The sequence below is a fragment of the Uranotaenia lowii genome, chromosome 2 (genome assembly GCF_029784155.1).
Source record: "Uranotaenia lowii strain MFRU-FL chromosome 2, ASM2978415v1, whole genome shotgun sequence".
NCBI classification, from domain to species: domain Eukaryota; kingdom Metazoa; phylum Arthropoda; class Insecta; order Diptera; family Culicidae; genus Uranotaenia; species Uranotaenia lowii.
The window spans coordinates 425,332,270-425,349,293 of NC_073692.1; positions in this window are offsets into that span (position 1 = coordinate 425,332,270).

Below are 17,024 nucleotides of genomic sequence, written 5' to 3' on the forward strand. Positions count from 1 at the left end.
AAGCTTAGTTCTTTTAGAAATGGGACACTTTCTTTTGCTAATAGCTCGTTTACTAGTAATCGGACAATCAAAATTTTGACAACATTTTGCTGCCTGTGAAAAGTACAATCCGACCCATTTTTTGTCAAAATTTAAAATTCACGCGCGTTTGAGATATTTACGATGCAAAAGGAAAAGAAAATAATAATTTTGCAAAGTTTCCTTCAAAGTCCATCATTATCAAATTGATAGCTGACCAAACCGTTGATTATTCAAAGAATTACCATGTGTGAGTGGTGGAAAAGTATGCAAACACTGTCAAAAATGTTCTCAAAGTTCAAATCAGCTATTAGAGTGAAGCACATGATCGGTAATCTGGTTAAGGGTCATCAGGAAAGTCAAGCCTCATACCCAGGCTTCCGAAAAGTACAGCTTTGCTATGACAGTTTTTTTCTTGCCAAACAAACTGTCTCGGTTTTCCTTACCACTCGGTTCGCTGCTGTATAGTCGGTAACGAATCGTAATGCTTCGGCTACATCGCACTCAGGGACCGAAAATAGCACGAACACAGTACGTGCAACACAATTTTTTGACACGGCACACTGAAAACGAAATCGTGTTGTGTTTGTGTTGTTCAAATTAGTTGTGTTGCGGATGATACATAACACAGTCTACATAAAAAACATTGTGTGCAACATCTAATCGAAAGTGTTGACACAGATGACGATGTGTGCGACACTTGAATGTAGCACAACACATTAATTGTGCTGTGTTCAGATTAGACACAGTGTTTACAGAACGAACACAAATTACTTATTATAGCTATGGCGGCACAACTTTCCCGTATGTTTGGGTAACGTGCCGCTATCAAGCCTACCCCTCTTCTGATTGTTTATGAAATTGAAGGGACGGGTTGTTACACGGGTTTATCGGACAAATGGCCCTTAATCTGAATAAGATTAATTATCATGCGTACTAAACTGAAATAATTAAATTTTTTTTTTCGAACATGCACTCATTCTGAACATACATTTGAGAATTCGAGCCTTGCAACAGCAATCAAAATTTTAAACAAAATTGTTAGGGTTTCTATACGATTTTAATTTTTCTTTCAAAACAATTTGTTAACTTCATTTGAATGTATTTTTTTATATCTCAACTTTTGTTAATATTCTCCAATCTAAGTAATCAGTACAAGAAAAAGTCAAAGTTTTCAATTATGGTGGAAGCTTAAATCGATCACCGGTGCCCTCCTCAAAAATAATTAGTTTGAAGCGAGTGTCAATTAAGTTTTAATGCCATTAGTATTCCCAGCGTCAGTAAGGATTGTAGCAGTATGTTCAATGCGGAAAATGGAAGCTTTGAGACCTTATTCAAAAATTGATACTTAGCGCATTGAGACATCTTACGAAATGAAGAGAAAAGTAGGTAAAAGATAAAATATAACTTATTCTAAGAATCTTTGAGGGACTGAAAACCTTGCCATAAAAACCATTCTGTGAAAAAAAATTTATTCACCGGAAGTTTAAATGCGGTTACTTATTTGTTCTAAGCTGGAATCTGGAGAAGATCAATCTTGAACCCATTCCAAACAACACCACAGCTCTGAAGAAATAAGTTCGAAAAAAGTTCAGACTGGTCAGCTGAAATTTGGGTTGATACTACAAGAGTGTCCAGGTTTGTTCATAACATTTAAATTGACTACATTTGATCAAACATTACATTTACTTTTCCTTATTGTAAATCATGGCGCAGCTTCCTTAACTAGGAAACTGTGTTGCTTTTCAAAAACACAGTGCCGTCTCCAAACACAACACATTTGAAAACTGTGCTGTGTTCGTACAGCACGGCACCCAAATTGTGTCGTGTTACAATGAAGTGTTGCACACAATTTTTTTTGTATCAGCACATGAGATTTCGTGTTGCACGTACAGTGTTCACAGCACAGTGTGTTTTTTTTCGGTCCCTGCATCGCACACGTGCGAGAACCCAGGCTGTATCTGAACAATCTGCTCAAAGCATGCGTTGCCGAAAGTGTTGTGCTTTATGCTGTAGCGAATCCAACCGACAGTTCGGTTTTCATCCCCCCATCCTCCTGTTTCGAAAATAATTTCATCCTAACTGTTGGCTGCAGGGCGTGACAGTTTTTGCAGGACTGTCACGGGTGACTGTAGTGCCCATACCGTACCCATGCCCGATCGTATGCGCTGCTGCTCGGATCGAATAGATCGAACGAGCCATATACATATTCACACCGAGCAGCAGCATACGACCGAGGCGTAACGCGATGTGTGGTGCCGGTGCTGGTTAGGCGGAAAGGGGTGGGGAGGGTGATTGGGGTGATCACCACCCGCAGTAGCTTCAAGCAAGAGGAAAATACGTTTGTTCGAAATTAACTCGGCCCGAGCTAATCTCGGCTACAGTCGGACGGAGTGAGTAGTACTGTCATGCAAAATTTAACGCATTGAAAACTGTCACGAAGATTTTCTCAAAACTGTCACGAAGCTAAAAAAAACTTTCATACCCACGAACAAACTCTCGCATGAGGTAAAACGAGGCTTTGCTGTACATCGCACGACCGCTCCTTTTAAAACCGTCGGGGAAGAAATATTCGGGAAGCTTTCATCGAGGTGCATGTGCGACATTCGCAAGAATACTGTCGTTCGCCAGTACTTTTCGGAAGCCTGCTCATACCAGCATTTTTAATTTTGAATAAGCGAAAAACAAAGAGTAGATCGCTGTAATGGCCTAAAAAAATTTTCCGATAAGCTGAAAGTGTTGTTTATTAATGAGTCATTCAAACCTAACCTCAAACAACAATTTTTTGCTTGTTCCAGAGCTCGTAGACTGTATAGCCGGTACTGGGATGGATGATTTCTGATGAACGAAAAAACTAATGAAATACCTTATTTCAAACAAATTCTAGCGTTGAATTTCATGCCATGTCTGTTCGTGGAAAGGTATAAAATTTAACGATTTGCCAAAATTTGCCGAAAATTTTCAAAACGAAAACTTTGGTTTTCGCTCTTTTCAAAAGTCTCAAAAGAGTAATCTTGTATGTACCTTTCGCAACCTACGATCTATAATAACCGATTATACATTGAGTTCAACCTCATGATAGATCAACTTCATTGTCTGATTTTGGCATCAGATACTCCATTAAAACGCTTTAAACTGGCCCAAAAATAATCAAGTTTTATTAATTTCGAAACAGCATTATCCATTAAATTGGCCTCAGTTTCTACTAAAAGAGTAGTATTGGACCGAAAAGAAGCAGAAATTGAAGAAGGAGGATGTAGCCACCTAAAATACTGATAAGACGAAGAATAAATTTGAAAAACTGATCAATATCATGGCTGAAAAAAGTGTGCGCCTTCCGATGGGAGGTACCAAGAATAAAGTAGAAATTTTTCTTACAAAAAACGATAAACAATTTTTTTCAAATGTTTTCATGATTTTTCATAAGATTAGCTTCAATTTCTTCATAGAAAGTATTTGGATCGAACGAATGGTTTTTGAGATATGTACACGCATTTGTAACTGTCCCATTTCTATAAGAACTAAGCTTTAAGTAAGGAAAAACCCCTGGAAGTGTAGTACTCTTCAAGCCACTTTTCACAAAGGCATAAAACTCTTCATGGAGCGGTGGCGAGCGGTGGCGCAGGTGGCGAGAAGATAAAAATATTTATATGGGCATTTGTTTTATTAAGTAACTAAATTCATGCGATGAGGTTTCAGAGCCTTCATGCGTGCCCAGTTAGGGATCCTCTTTTAAGGGAACGCTGGTTGGTTGAACTGTTGGCTTAACTCAATATAATAGGATAAAAGACTCTAAATTAGATCTCATGTGGTTCTTGATGAGCATTTCAAACTTTGTGGTGCTTCTTTCAGATCGTATGTCCGCAGGTAGTTGGTTGTAACAGGTTTCCGTAGTAAGTGAAAGCATTTTTAGCTAATTCTGTGGTGGGTTGTCGTACATACAAGCTGCTTTGGTTTTTTTTAGAGGATATGTGTGGTCTGGACGATCGTATTGTTGATTGTGATGTGCAAGTGGGTTATGTAGATGATTGCAGATTATGGATGCAGCTTGGGGTTCTCTCAATGCATTGATTGGCAGAGAAGATTCATCTGCTTCATAAAAGAGACTTCTAGTAGGATACAGCCTTGGACTCTTGTAGCTTGTATACGTATGTATGTATGTATGTAGATAATCCATCATGGGTGCACGGATTCACCGCAGTTTTATCAAAGTAAGTGCTCATGCATTTTTGGATAACACCTATTAATAATTAATCAAACCTAAAATGCAGCGTACACTATACCCGACACCATGATTTCGTGTGAACTGTTATGAAGTGAATGTATTACGTGAACATGAAAGTATATTTTGGGAGAACGAATCAATCAGTTACACAACCAGTTGAAAATTTATAACATTTTAAATGTTATATATTTACTACAGGTATTCCGGCATCCGTGTATATACCTGGCCAGCTGGCAGCTGATTGAACGTTCCAATTTATGCAATCATATGAGACAAACATCTTACCCATCGGCTAGTAGGATGGGATCTAAACCCAAACCTTACAGCCGATACTGAACTCCAAGTACAAATCCGTCTGGCATTTTAAACGAAACTCACACCACACCACCCACTCATGTATTTTTCTTCTTCTTTTCACTCCTGCCCCTATACTATACCCTTGTTTCAAAGAAGACCCCTATGCTTTTTTCTCTTTTCTGAGAATTTCCCTCATACACCTCAACTTATCTTATTCACTCTCTTTATTTCTTCGCTATTTGAGACCTACCCCACCACGAAAAGCCATCGTTGAACTCTTTTTAAAACACTAAAACCGCCTCAAATCAAAACCACAGATCATCTGAACTTTTTCAATTTTAATTCTCACTCATATATTTTCATTTTTGATACCCAGGAAGGCATTTTGCGAAAAAATATTACCACTTCCACCTCCAACGCGCTTTTCTCACACCTTATTCCCTCTTAAATAGCTTTTTTCGTCCCAGTACGGTTGTGGCTTTTCCCCCGGCTGTGGTTTTATTCACCATAACACTGCTTTTCCTAGCTTTCATTTCAGCCAGATATTTTCACTGCTACTGCAGCTACTTTCCCCTAACTTTTCGTAACCCAACCATGCCCTTTCTTTTCATTTTCAATCCTACTGATTTAATTTATTTTGAGTTATCCTTAACAGAAAATAATAATTTCAAACTATACTCCATCAACGCACTTTTGACTCTTGTAGCTTGTATACGTCTGCAAAAATCGATTTTGAGCTGTCTGTAAAGGTTTGAGTCTTGTTCGGGCTGCAATTCTCCAGATGAATACCAGAAACTGGAGTTTGGACTGAACAAACGTATGGTACATGATGGAAAGTTGTTTTTGAGGTACGAAGCTATTGATTCTCCAATAGATTCCGCATGCTGTAAAGACTTCATTTTTAAGGTTTTAAGCTATAACTGGCGCAAAGCGAAGCACACCGAATGAGGCTCTAAATGCACTACTAAATATTCTGCCTCTACATCAATTCATTGAGTTAGAGGCGGAACGTAGTGCCTTGAGACTCTCCAAACACAAAACTCTCTATGAAGGAGATCTTACAGGACACCTCAAAATCCTAAAGAAATTTAAATTAAACTCACTTATTGTGAAAAATGATGACTGGATGGAGCCCATTTTCAACCTAGACATACCATACAATGTAACTATCAATGATAGGGACGTGTGGGAGTCAGGTGGACCTGCGGTTCCTCCCAGATCGATCCTATTCTTCACTGATGGGTCAAAAATGGATAATAGAACTGGGGCAGGGGTTTTTGGACCTAGACTCAGGATCTCAATTCCTATGGGAAACTGGCGAACAGTATTCCAAGCTGAAATTCAAGCAATTCTAGAATGCACTTTAGCCTGTTTGAAAAGGGGATACAGGTACACAAGTATCTGCATGTTCTCTGACAGCCAGGCTGCTCTCCGAGCACTAAGTACGTTCACATGTTACTCCAAACTAGTTTGGGAGTGTATAGTTGCACTAAGAAACCTGGCCATAAGGAACAGAGTATCTTTATTCTGGGTACCAGGCCACTGCGGTATCCTAGGGAACGAAGAAGCAGACCAACTAGCTAGGGAAGGATCTCAGCGACTGTTGATTGGACCTGAACCTTTCTGCGGAGTATCGAGAAGTGCCTTAACTATGGAGCTCAAGAACTGGGAAAGCACCACTATTGTTTCCAACTGGAAATCAGCGGAGGGAGCAACTCAGGCAAAAAGATTCAAAGAACCAAGCGCACGACTCTCAAAAAACATGTTGAACTTAAGTAAGCACGAATTAAGTACTTACACAGGTCTCTTGACCGGACATTGTCCAACAAAACAGCATCTCAAAAGGATAAACATAATTCTGAACGATGACTGTCGGTTCTGCGGGTTCGAAAAAGAAACTGCAGAGCATCTTCTATGCAACTGCTGCGCCCTCCTAAACAGGAGAGAGCGTGTACTTGGGGCAAAGTTAATAAGCGCACAAGACATATGGTTGCATATCAGCCCTAAAAAGGTTATATCATACATCTTTGATATTATACCCGATTGGGATAAAATGCTTAGTCAGCCATCAACTGTCACTCCAATCAATAGTGCAGGTGAACCTGACAGCATATAGTAACGCGGGGTAAACACCACAATAGATCAATTACTGGTCGCAGTGGGCTCTCCCCTACAGGAAAAAAAAAAGGTTTTGTGTATGGTGTGTTAACGATAAGTCGATTGTCAACGCAAGATATGTGAGTTCCATTACATGTTCATTTTTTACCGAATCAACAATAAACTCGTTTGATTCAGTGTCAGCAGATAAAAACGGATTAATGATCATTTGTTTCGTTTTGGATTAATTTAGAGACAACATATTTTCGCTGAAATTTTCGTGAAGGAGTTTATTGTCTTCGGTGAATCATATTGTTAAGATTATTTTCTACGTACTGTAAGCAAATATCATCAGAATATAAGCTGGCTTTTCCGTGGAGCTGCAAATTAGACAAATCTACATGTAGATCAGGAACAGCAGGGGGCCTAAGTTACTTCCTTGAGGCACTCCGACTTTAAGAGGGCAAGTTTAATTTTTTTAGAAGGATTGTGTGGTTGATTGTGTCGAATGCTTTTTTAAGGTACAGAAATAGAAGGTCAATTTTCTTTTTGTTTTCTAGTGCATGGAAAATTTCAGAAAACAAACGGAAAGTTGCAGTAGTGGTGCTTGAGCCTGAGTGTAATCCATAGTGATGCTTATAGAGTACATTATTTTGTTGAAGAAAGTCGGTAATTTGTTAGACTAACATTTTTTTCAAAGAGTTTATTCAAGACTGGCAGAATTGAGATTGGACGATAGTTGTTGGGGTCTGTTTTTGGCCCATGTTTATGGATAGGGGCAACTTTCGCAATTTTGAGGCAATCTGAAATTTCCCATTTGATACTCATTCATTGAAAACATCTTTCATTAAATACGAAAAAAAATTATATGATTCGAAATTTTAGATAACATTTTCGACAGGATGAAATTCTAGAGGGAATTTATTTTTTCATTTTTTGTATAGAATTTGAAAGAATGTTGGATACACAGGCATTATTACGCCAATGGAACAAAGCTTGATAGGTGTTGAAAAGATCCCATGAATTGTGACGCCTTTGCTCTACACCAGCTACCTAAATATGCATGTGAAACTGAGAAACAGAATTCCCATTTATAGCCAGCCCGGTGGATTTAGAGCGTTTTTTTGCGCGTACTTCAAACGAGCAAAAACGTTACAACCCACGGGCCTACTGAGCTTTCCTTAAACGAGAACAGTTATAGCGACGTTGCCGTTTTTACAACAACGGCAATGGTCTGTTCTCGCATAAGGAAAGCTCAGTAGGCCCATGCCCAAGTAACCATAAGCACTAAAATCTAGCACCAATTCTGCTCAAACGTCAGCTATAGAGCTTCATTTTGTGCGGCATATTAGCTCTGTGAGCTTGATTTGGCGAAATAATCTGCTGCTTTAGTTCAGAAGCTGGTATAATCCTATAAAAGCACTGTATTAGCATTGGTAGATGCTATAGCGTTGGCTGGCAAAATGCTGGGAAACTGCAAATGGTGTTCAAATGAGGTTCAACCATGCGGAAAAAATATATTGGTTTCATATTAGCTTATGCATATTTAGGGGATTTCTCAGGTTAAACTTTCTAAATGATATTTTTTTTTTGATTTTTCGTCTTTCGATGACCTGGAATCGAACTCATGACATCTATGGCTCTGACATTTGGCATTGACTCAACTTGTGAACCTATCAGCAACCGGTGCCCTAAATTTGCATTATATGAGCATCAATCAATGCAAATGTGCGTTGGCTTTACGCTACTGTAGTGCTTACATAGTGCAAAAAAGCTTTAAAGCAAGCTTGTTTGATGCCTTAATGCTTACAAAATATAGTATTTAATATTCTCATTTAGAGCTATGTTGTATTTCAAAATCATTGTGCAAAGCTGATAAAATTCTAATTGCATTTTGAAAGAGTGGAATAGTTCTAATTTGATGCAGTATAGCACTCGAAGGGCTGTTGTAATTCAAAATTGCATTTGATGTGCTGATATCGTGTAATTAGGGACTTGAATACTGATACAAAGCTATACAATTGCCTATGGCTACTTGGGTGGGTTGTTACGTTTATGCTCGTTTGAAGTGTGCGTAAAAACACGCTCTCAAACCACCGGACTGACTATACATGGGGATTTTGGTTCTCAGTTTCTCATGCATAGGTAGCTTATGTAGAGCGAAGCCATCAACATGCCCAATAGCCTAAAATTTCAACACCTATCAAGCTTTCTTCGATTGGCGCACTAATGCCTGTCTATCCACCTTTCATCCATACTTTATAAGAAAAAATTAAAAAAAAATCTCTGTAGAATTTCATCCCGCCGAACATGCCTTCTAAAATTTCGAATCATAAAATATACGGCAATTAAAATCTGAAAGCAAAAATAATTATAGTGTCGCTTAATAAAATGAGCAGGGATTCCATCAGGACCTACACTTTTATTTGAGTCGAGATCTTTTATAAGTACGGTGACTTCCCATGCCCTTGCATGTCTAAATAATATCGATTTATGCACAAGTAAAGGTTATCGTACATCAATTTTAAATTTTTGATTCCTATCCATAGGGCTTAACCTGCCCATGCCGTTCTTATAATTATTCGTTTAAATTTATATAATTTACACTTGATCCGTAGTTTGTCATCATTCCTCTGGTCACGAATTGTGACCAACTTTGATGATATTAGGTCCAACTTGAAGGTAATTTATTTAAATGAGCTTTAGAGAATTACCCGTGGTCGGCCATCTCAATCTCAATTATAGTAATTACAAAATCATTCAGTAATTCTAAATGTGAATATTGTTTTAAATCAAAAATTTAGTCTTATTTGAATTTTGAAATGGTGTCTTGATTTCGATTTTTATATAAGTCTCAGCCCAAGTTCATTTCCAAGAACAATGACTTTTTTAGTTCACTGAAATGCAGCAGTAAGTTTTGGAAACCCTAGTTGTCCTGAAAGGTCAAATAGTGGTTACACAGTTTGTGCCAACATAATTCAATTATGCGACAAAAATACATCACCATAAATAGTTGCAGGGTGCAGTTGGCGACAACACACTCGTACTAATACGCACTCAACGTTTCACGTTCAATAGAATGGTGGAACTGATTTTTTTTCCATCAGAACATCTTTTTGCTATTTTTTTCAACAAGCTCCGTTTAACAGTCGAAAACGATTTACCTACAATTTAGCACATCTCAGATAGTACTTAACTTTAAATTATGACAAAAGCTTCGATCTGTAGGAAGTTAGACGAGCTCGTTGAGGTATGCCCTAATCATATTCATTGCACCGGCGATTAATCATATTGTCGTTCTGCCCAAACCAATGAAAACGTTTGGCGGATGCTGGAGGGTCCACCCATTAATCAAGCATTTCGAATCTTAGATCTAGCCTTTGCTGGCCGGGCTTTGAACCAGTTCTTGGTCCACCAAGAGGCTCTGATCGGATCGCGTTCTCCAGCAGCGAGAGACCATGTGCGGTTCCAAGATGTCATTGGGGTGTTTACACACATAGCTCACGTATTTTGAGTGGATTAAATTATACCAGGCCAAACTACCGACTGTCATTGATATACTTGGCATATACTACGACTACCCTGGGCCATTCAGAAAGCCCCTTGTAACTTAATAGAGCTGGTCAATCTCAACTTGGTTGAATGGTGTTCAGGAATGATATGGCAGAAAAAAAAGTTGTGACACCTCTGGCGTCAAAAGTGAACGATATTACCATACAGCCATAGCCTATATCTACAAGTGGGAGTTGTTCTAGTCATTTTGGGACCGCTAATGGGTGACAGTTTTCGAGCTGCTGTTTTGACCATTGAGTCAAGACAAGCACCACTTAATCAGAAGTAATTTGATCTTCGTTGTTTTTGAGCTCTTGAAGAAAAAAAAACCAACTAGCTGCTGGCTTTATGGTGGGATAATTGAAAAAAATATACCTACCTGTGCATAATTTAGCAGTCATTGCTCGCAGCCATTAACTCATTTATCTTTTTATTTTACGGATTTTTTTTCTTCAAAAATAAAAAAATCACAGCAAAATTTAACATTGTATTTAAATTCTTGGGACTAAACTACTGAAGAGTTTCCAAACAATTCAATAAGCAAATTAAAAAAAAAAAAATACAAATTCAGGCGAAGCAAATTTGAAGGAATTTGTTTCTTAAATTTGCACGCAATGATAACGAGATATTTGTTTTCTGATTATCGTGATTTTTGCCATTTCTGTCATTTTTGTCATTTTTGTCATTTTTGTCATTTTTGTCATTTTTGTCATTTTTGTCATTTTTGTCATTTTTGTCATTTTTGTCATTTTTGTCATTTTTGTCATTTTTGTCATTTTTTTCATTTTTGTCATTTTTGTCATTTTTGTCATTTTTGTCATTTTTGTCATTTTTTGTCATTTTTGTCATTTTTGTCATTATTGTCATTATTGTCATTTTTGTCATTTTTGTCATTTTTGACATTTTTGTCATTTTTGTCATTTTTGTCATTTTTGTCATTTTTGTCATTTTTGTCATTTTTGTCATTTTTGTCATTTTTGTCATTTTTGTCATTTTTGTCATTTTTGTCATTTTTGTCATTTTTGTCATTTTTGTCATATTTTTCATTTTTGTCATTTTTGTCATTTTTGTCATTTTTGTCATTTTTGTCATTTTTGTCATTTTTGTCATTTTTGTCATTTTTGTCATTTTTGTCATTTTTGTCATTTTTGTCATTTTTGTCATTTTTGTCATTTTTGTCATTTTTGTCATTTTTGTCATTTTTGTCATTTTTGTCATTTTTGTCATTTTTGTCATTTTTGTCATTTTTGTCATTTTTGTCATTTTTGTCATTTTTGTCATTTTTGTCATTTTTGTCATTTTTGTCATTTTTGTCATTTTTGTCATTTTTGTCATTTTTGTCATTTTTGTCATTTTTGTCATTTTTGTCATTTTTGTCATTTTTGTCATTTTTGTCATTTTTGTCATTTTTGTCATTTTTGTCATTTTTGTCATTTTTGTCATTTTTGTCATTTTTGTCATTTTTGTCATTTTTGTCATTTTTGTCATTTTTGTCATTTTTGTCATTTTTGTCATTTTTGTCATTTTTGTCATTTTTGTCATTTTTGTCATTTTTGTCATTTTTGTCATTTTTGTCATTTTTGTCATTTTTGTCATTTTTGTCATTTTTGTCATTTTTGTCATTTTTGTCATTTTTGTCATTTTTGTCATTTTTGTCATTTTTGTCATTTTTGTCATTTTTGTCATTTTTGTCATTTTTGTCATTTTTGTCATTTTTGTCATTTTTGTCATTTTTGTCATTTTTGTCATTTTTGTCATTTTTGTCATTTTTGTCATTTTTGTCATTTTTGTCATTTTTGTCATTTTTGTCATTTTTGTCATTTTTGTCATTTTTGTCATTTTTGTCATTTTTGTCATTTTTGTCATTTTTGTCTTTTTGTCATTTTTGTCATTTTTGTCATTTTTGTCATTTTTGTCATTTTTGTCATTTTTGTCATTTTTGTCATTTTTGTCATTTTTGTCATTTTTGTCATTTTTGTCATTTTTGTCATTTTTGTCATTTTTGTCATTTTTGTCATTTTTGTCATTTTTGTCATTTTTGTCATTTTTGTCATTTTTATCATTTTTGTCATTTTTGTCATTTTTGTCATTTTTGTCATTTTTGTCATTTTTGTCATTTTTGTCATTTTTGTCATTTTTGTCATTTTTGTCATTTTTGTCATTTTTGTCATTTTTGTCATTTTTGTCATTTTTGTCATTTTTGTCATTTTTGTCATTTTTGTCATTTTTGTCATTTTTGTCATTTTTGTCATTTTTGTCATTTTTGTCATTTTTGTCATTTTTGTCATTTTTGTCATTTTTGTAATTTTTGTCATTTTTGTCATTTTTGTCATTTTTGTCATTTTTGTCATTTTTGTCATTGAATTGTGTCCTTTTTGTCATTGATTTGTGTCCTTTTTGTCATTGATTTGTGTCATTTTTGTCATTTTTGTCATTTTTGTCATTTTTGTCATTTTTGTCATTTTTGTCATTTTTGTCATTTTTGACATTTTTGTCATTTTTGTCATTTTTGTCATTTTTGTCATTTTTGTCATTTTTGTCATTTTTGTCATTTTTGTCATTTTTGTCATTTTTGTCATTTTTGTCATTTTTGTCATTTTTGTCATTTTTGTCATTTTTGTCATTTTTGTCATTTTTGTCATTTTTGTCATTTTTGTCATTTTTGTCATTTTTGTCATTTTTGTCATTTTTGTCATTTTTGTCATTTTTGTCATTTTTGTCATTTTTGTCATTTTTGTCATTTTTGTCATTTTTGTCATTTTTGTCATTTTTGTCATTTTTGTCATTTTTGTCATTTTTGTCATTTTTGTCATTTTTGTCATTTTTGTCATTTTTGTCATTTTTGTCATTTTTGTCATTTTTGTCATTTTTGTCATTTTTGTCATTTTTGTCATTTGTGTAATTTTTGTAATTTTTGTCATTTTTGTCATTTTTGTCATTTTTGTCATTTTTGTAATTTTTGTAATTTTTGTAATTTTTGTAATTTTTGTAATTTTTGTAATTTTTGTAATTTTTGTAATTTTTGTAATTTTTGTAATTTTTGTAATTTTTGTAATTTTTGTAATTTTTGTAATTTTTGTAATTTTTGTAATTTTTGTAATTTTTGTAATTTTTGTAATTTTTGTTATTTTTGTAATTTTTGTCATTTTTGTAATTTTTGTAATTTTTGTAATTTTTGTAATTTTTGTAATTTTTTTAATTTTTGTAATTTTTGTAATTTTTGTAATTTTTGTAATTTTTGTAATTTTTGTAATTTTAGTAATTTTTGTAATTTTTGTAATTTTTGTAATTTTTGTAATTTTTGTAATTTTTGTAATTTTTGTCATTTTTGTAATTTTTGTAATTTTTGTAATTTTTGTAATTTTTGTAATTTTTGTAATTTTTGTAATTTTTGTAATTTTTGTAATTTTTGAAATTTTTGTAATTTTTGTAATTTTTGTCATTTTTGTAATTTTTGTAATTTTGTAATTTTTGTAATTTTTGTAATTTTTGTAATTTTTGTAATTTTTGTAATTTTTGTAATTTTTGTAATTTTTGTAATTTTTGTAATTTTTGTAATTTTTGTAATTTTTGTAATTTTTGTAATTTTTGTAATTTTTGTAATTTTTGTAATTTTTGTAATTTTTGTAATTTTTGTAATTTTTGTAATTTTTGTAATTTTTGTAATTTTTGTAATTTTTGTAATTTTTGTAATTTTAGTAATTTTTGTAATTTTTGTAATTTTTGTCATTTTTGTAATTTTTGTCATTTTTGTAATTTTTGTCATTTTTGTAATTTTTGTCATTTTTGTAATTTTTGTAATTTTTGTAATTTTTGTCATTTTTGTAATTTTTGTCATTTTTGTCATTTTTGTCATTTTTGACATTTTTGTCATTTTTGTCATTTTTTTTAATTTTTGTTATTTTTGTTATTTTTGTAATTTTCGTAATTTTTGTAATTTTTGTAATTTTGTAATTTTTGTAATTTTTGTAGTTTTTGTAATTTTTGTAAATTTTGTAATTTTTGTAATTTTTGTAATTTTTGTATTTTTTGTAATTTTTGTCATTTTTGTAATTTTTGTTATTTTTTGTAATTTTTGTAATTTTTGTCTTCTTTATCATTTTGAAAAGCATGAAAACGCATATTATTTCTTCTGATCATTCATATTTTTTTTTCACAGTTATCAGTTTGCCTATATCTGTTTATTGATTATGTTATTTCTTAGATTGCTTATCTGGTATAAAAAAAAACATTACTGCTTGTCATTCAATTATTCGTGGAATATATTTTAGTATTTACATTCTCACCTGTTTGTTAGTTTTCGCAGAATGAAAGTAATACTTACCCACTTATATGATTTGCTAATACCACAGAGAACAGACATACAAGCTAGCCCACGAAACTTGTGTAAAATTTCCAACGATAGTTTTGAACAATTTGTCTGTTTCTTTTGGCTGGGCCTTTTCGAAAACTGGCCACCTGAAAATTTGATTTGTAACTTTTGAACGGCACAATAGATTGCACTATTTCAAGTCAATTTCTAACGTATTTTTTGAATGTCAGCATTTGAAATTTTACACACTTTTTGGAAGATTTTTTGTTCGAGCTTGTACGTCTGTTCTCTGTGCTAATACCTTCTGGACGATTCAAAGGCTTATGTTTTCCGCATCATACGAACAGAAAAGCTGATTCCCCTTGTAGTTTTACACTGGTATGTACTTATGTCAATATGCAAGGGTGGATCTGATGGATCACGATTGCTCTCGTTCAACCTCTGCCTGGTTCTGGTGTGAATCATCCAGCAAAACTCCCGTAGAAGAGGAAAAATTAACAAACTTGTAAGCCCAGTGTAAGCCCCTTACATCTATTCATTATTCAGCAACTAGGTTAAACTTGTCATTGTTCATCGGCAGATAGTTTTCGATTGACTCCCCCGAACGATGCCCAGTTCAATGAGTAGGAACTGGCCCCAAACCAGCTGGAAAAATGCCTTCTGCTCGTGGCTCGCTGCTTCGGTCGGACAAAGAAACGTGTCAGTCCTGTGGCAACTGTCAAAAAAAAAACTTTGATTGCATGTTCCCACCAACGAACCAATCACCATAAATAAACAAGTGGATATCAGAAATCGTGTAACAACAGCTGAAAATCCTTTTTCCGCTGGTTCCGAAAAGAAAAAAAAAATGGCATCCACACCTCCAACGCAAACTTTTCAGAACGAACGGCAAACGAAGGGATTTAGTTAAGTGGGGGAAAAAAAGGTGGCAAAAACAAGGACCGTTCGATTCTAATATTAATAAATCATTGGCGAAGTTTTTTTTATATCATTCAGCCCAAGCCAATGTAACCACCACCGGTATTCGACTTATGTTATGTTTCGATCGGTGGTTGGCAAACAGTCGAACTGAGTTGAGCGGAAAATGTCTTTATCACATTCCCGGTAATCTGTGGAAACGACGACTGACGAGGGCTCGCCGCAAGGGGCAAACAACAAGAATCAGCCAGTCTAGCTAGCACACGTAAAATATTTCCCAGTTCTCATTCACAGGCTCAGTTAGTCAGGTCGATCAAAAACTGAAACTTGTCCGGTCTCTGAAGGTACAAAAATCCACGGATGGGAAGCTGCCTAGCTGGCTAGATGACAAGAACTTGGAGGTGAAAATCAGTTCGTCCTGCATCTAGCAGGCTGAGCAACGAACCAACACGTTCGGTTGTAGGAAAAACACCCACGCAGAAATCCAGACCTGCCTTTCGGTTGCCTTTGGCAGAATTTTCTTCGCTTTTGGTTGAAGGAACATTTGGTCGAATTTTTTTTTTTTGTTTGTGGTTTCTATACACATAAGATTGTTGATATTTTCCAAAGAATGTAAAAATGTTACAGACGTTTCAGATTGTTTTAGGTTGAAATTTGAAAAAAAAAAACGTGAAAAAGTCAATTAAATCATGTCATTTGTGAAACCAGAATTTCTAGCTAAATTTGTTATTGGCTGTACTGCCCATACTCGCATAACAATCCTACACTGAAATTCATCTTTTATTAACGAACCTGCCCCTTCGTCGTTTTTTCAAAGAACATAGGTTCTGGAATTTTCAAAAAAAAAAAAATTTAACTATTTGCTGTCTAATATGAAATTGTCAAAATTGGTGCCAACTCGGCAAGCCTTGTTGCATAAATATGCGAATTGTGTTGAAAAAATCTTTTTTTTTGCAACTTGCTTTAAGTAAATTGGCAAAAACCATAAACGATTAAAATAAAAGGCCTCAAAATTAACAATTTTTCATTCATATTATTTCTGATCTATGGTATTCAGTTTAAATCTTTTTCGCTTGTAAACTCCAGAAATAAATTTAAAAAATTTACACTTCGTATTGCAAAAAATTTTCGACGAAACGAGATTAATAAAAATAGGTATGTAGTCGCAAAATTAATCTAACACTATTTTTTTCTTCACTTCCGTGCTTTTTAACGTTTGACAACCATGAGGCTTATGATATAACTCAGTTTACAAGTCAGTTGCTTCTTGGGCCGATGTCAATGAGTTCGATCTCAAGAGTAACATCGAACACAGTTGTACCAGATACTCAATAACTGTCCTCCAACTACAACATTGATATAAAGTTGTGAATGCCATAGACTTAGTATAACGACTATAATTGAATAAAAAAAAATCCTCAAACATGTTTAGATAAAGCAAGCATAATATTCACATTTTCATATGTGATGAAAGAAATTAGAGAAACATGAACTATCAAAGAACGAAAGAACATAAGCCGTAAATATCATGAAAATTTCGAAAAAGATACAACGGCTCACCGACAGGACTTGAACCTGCAATCTCCGCTTCGGTACAACGGCGCG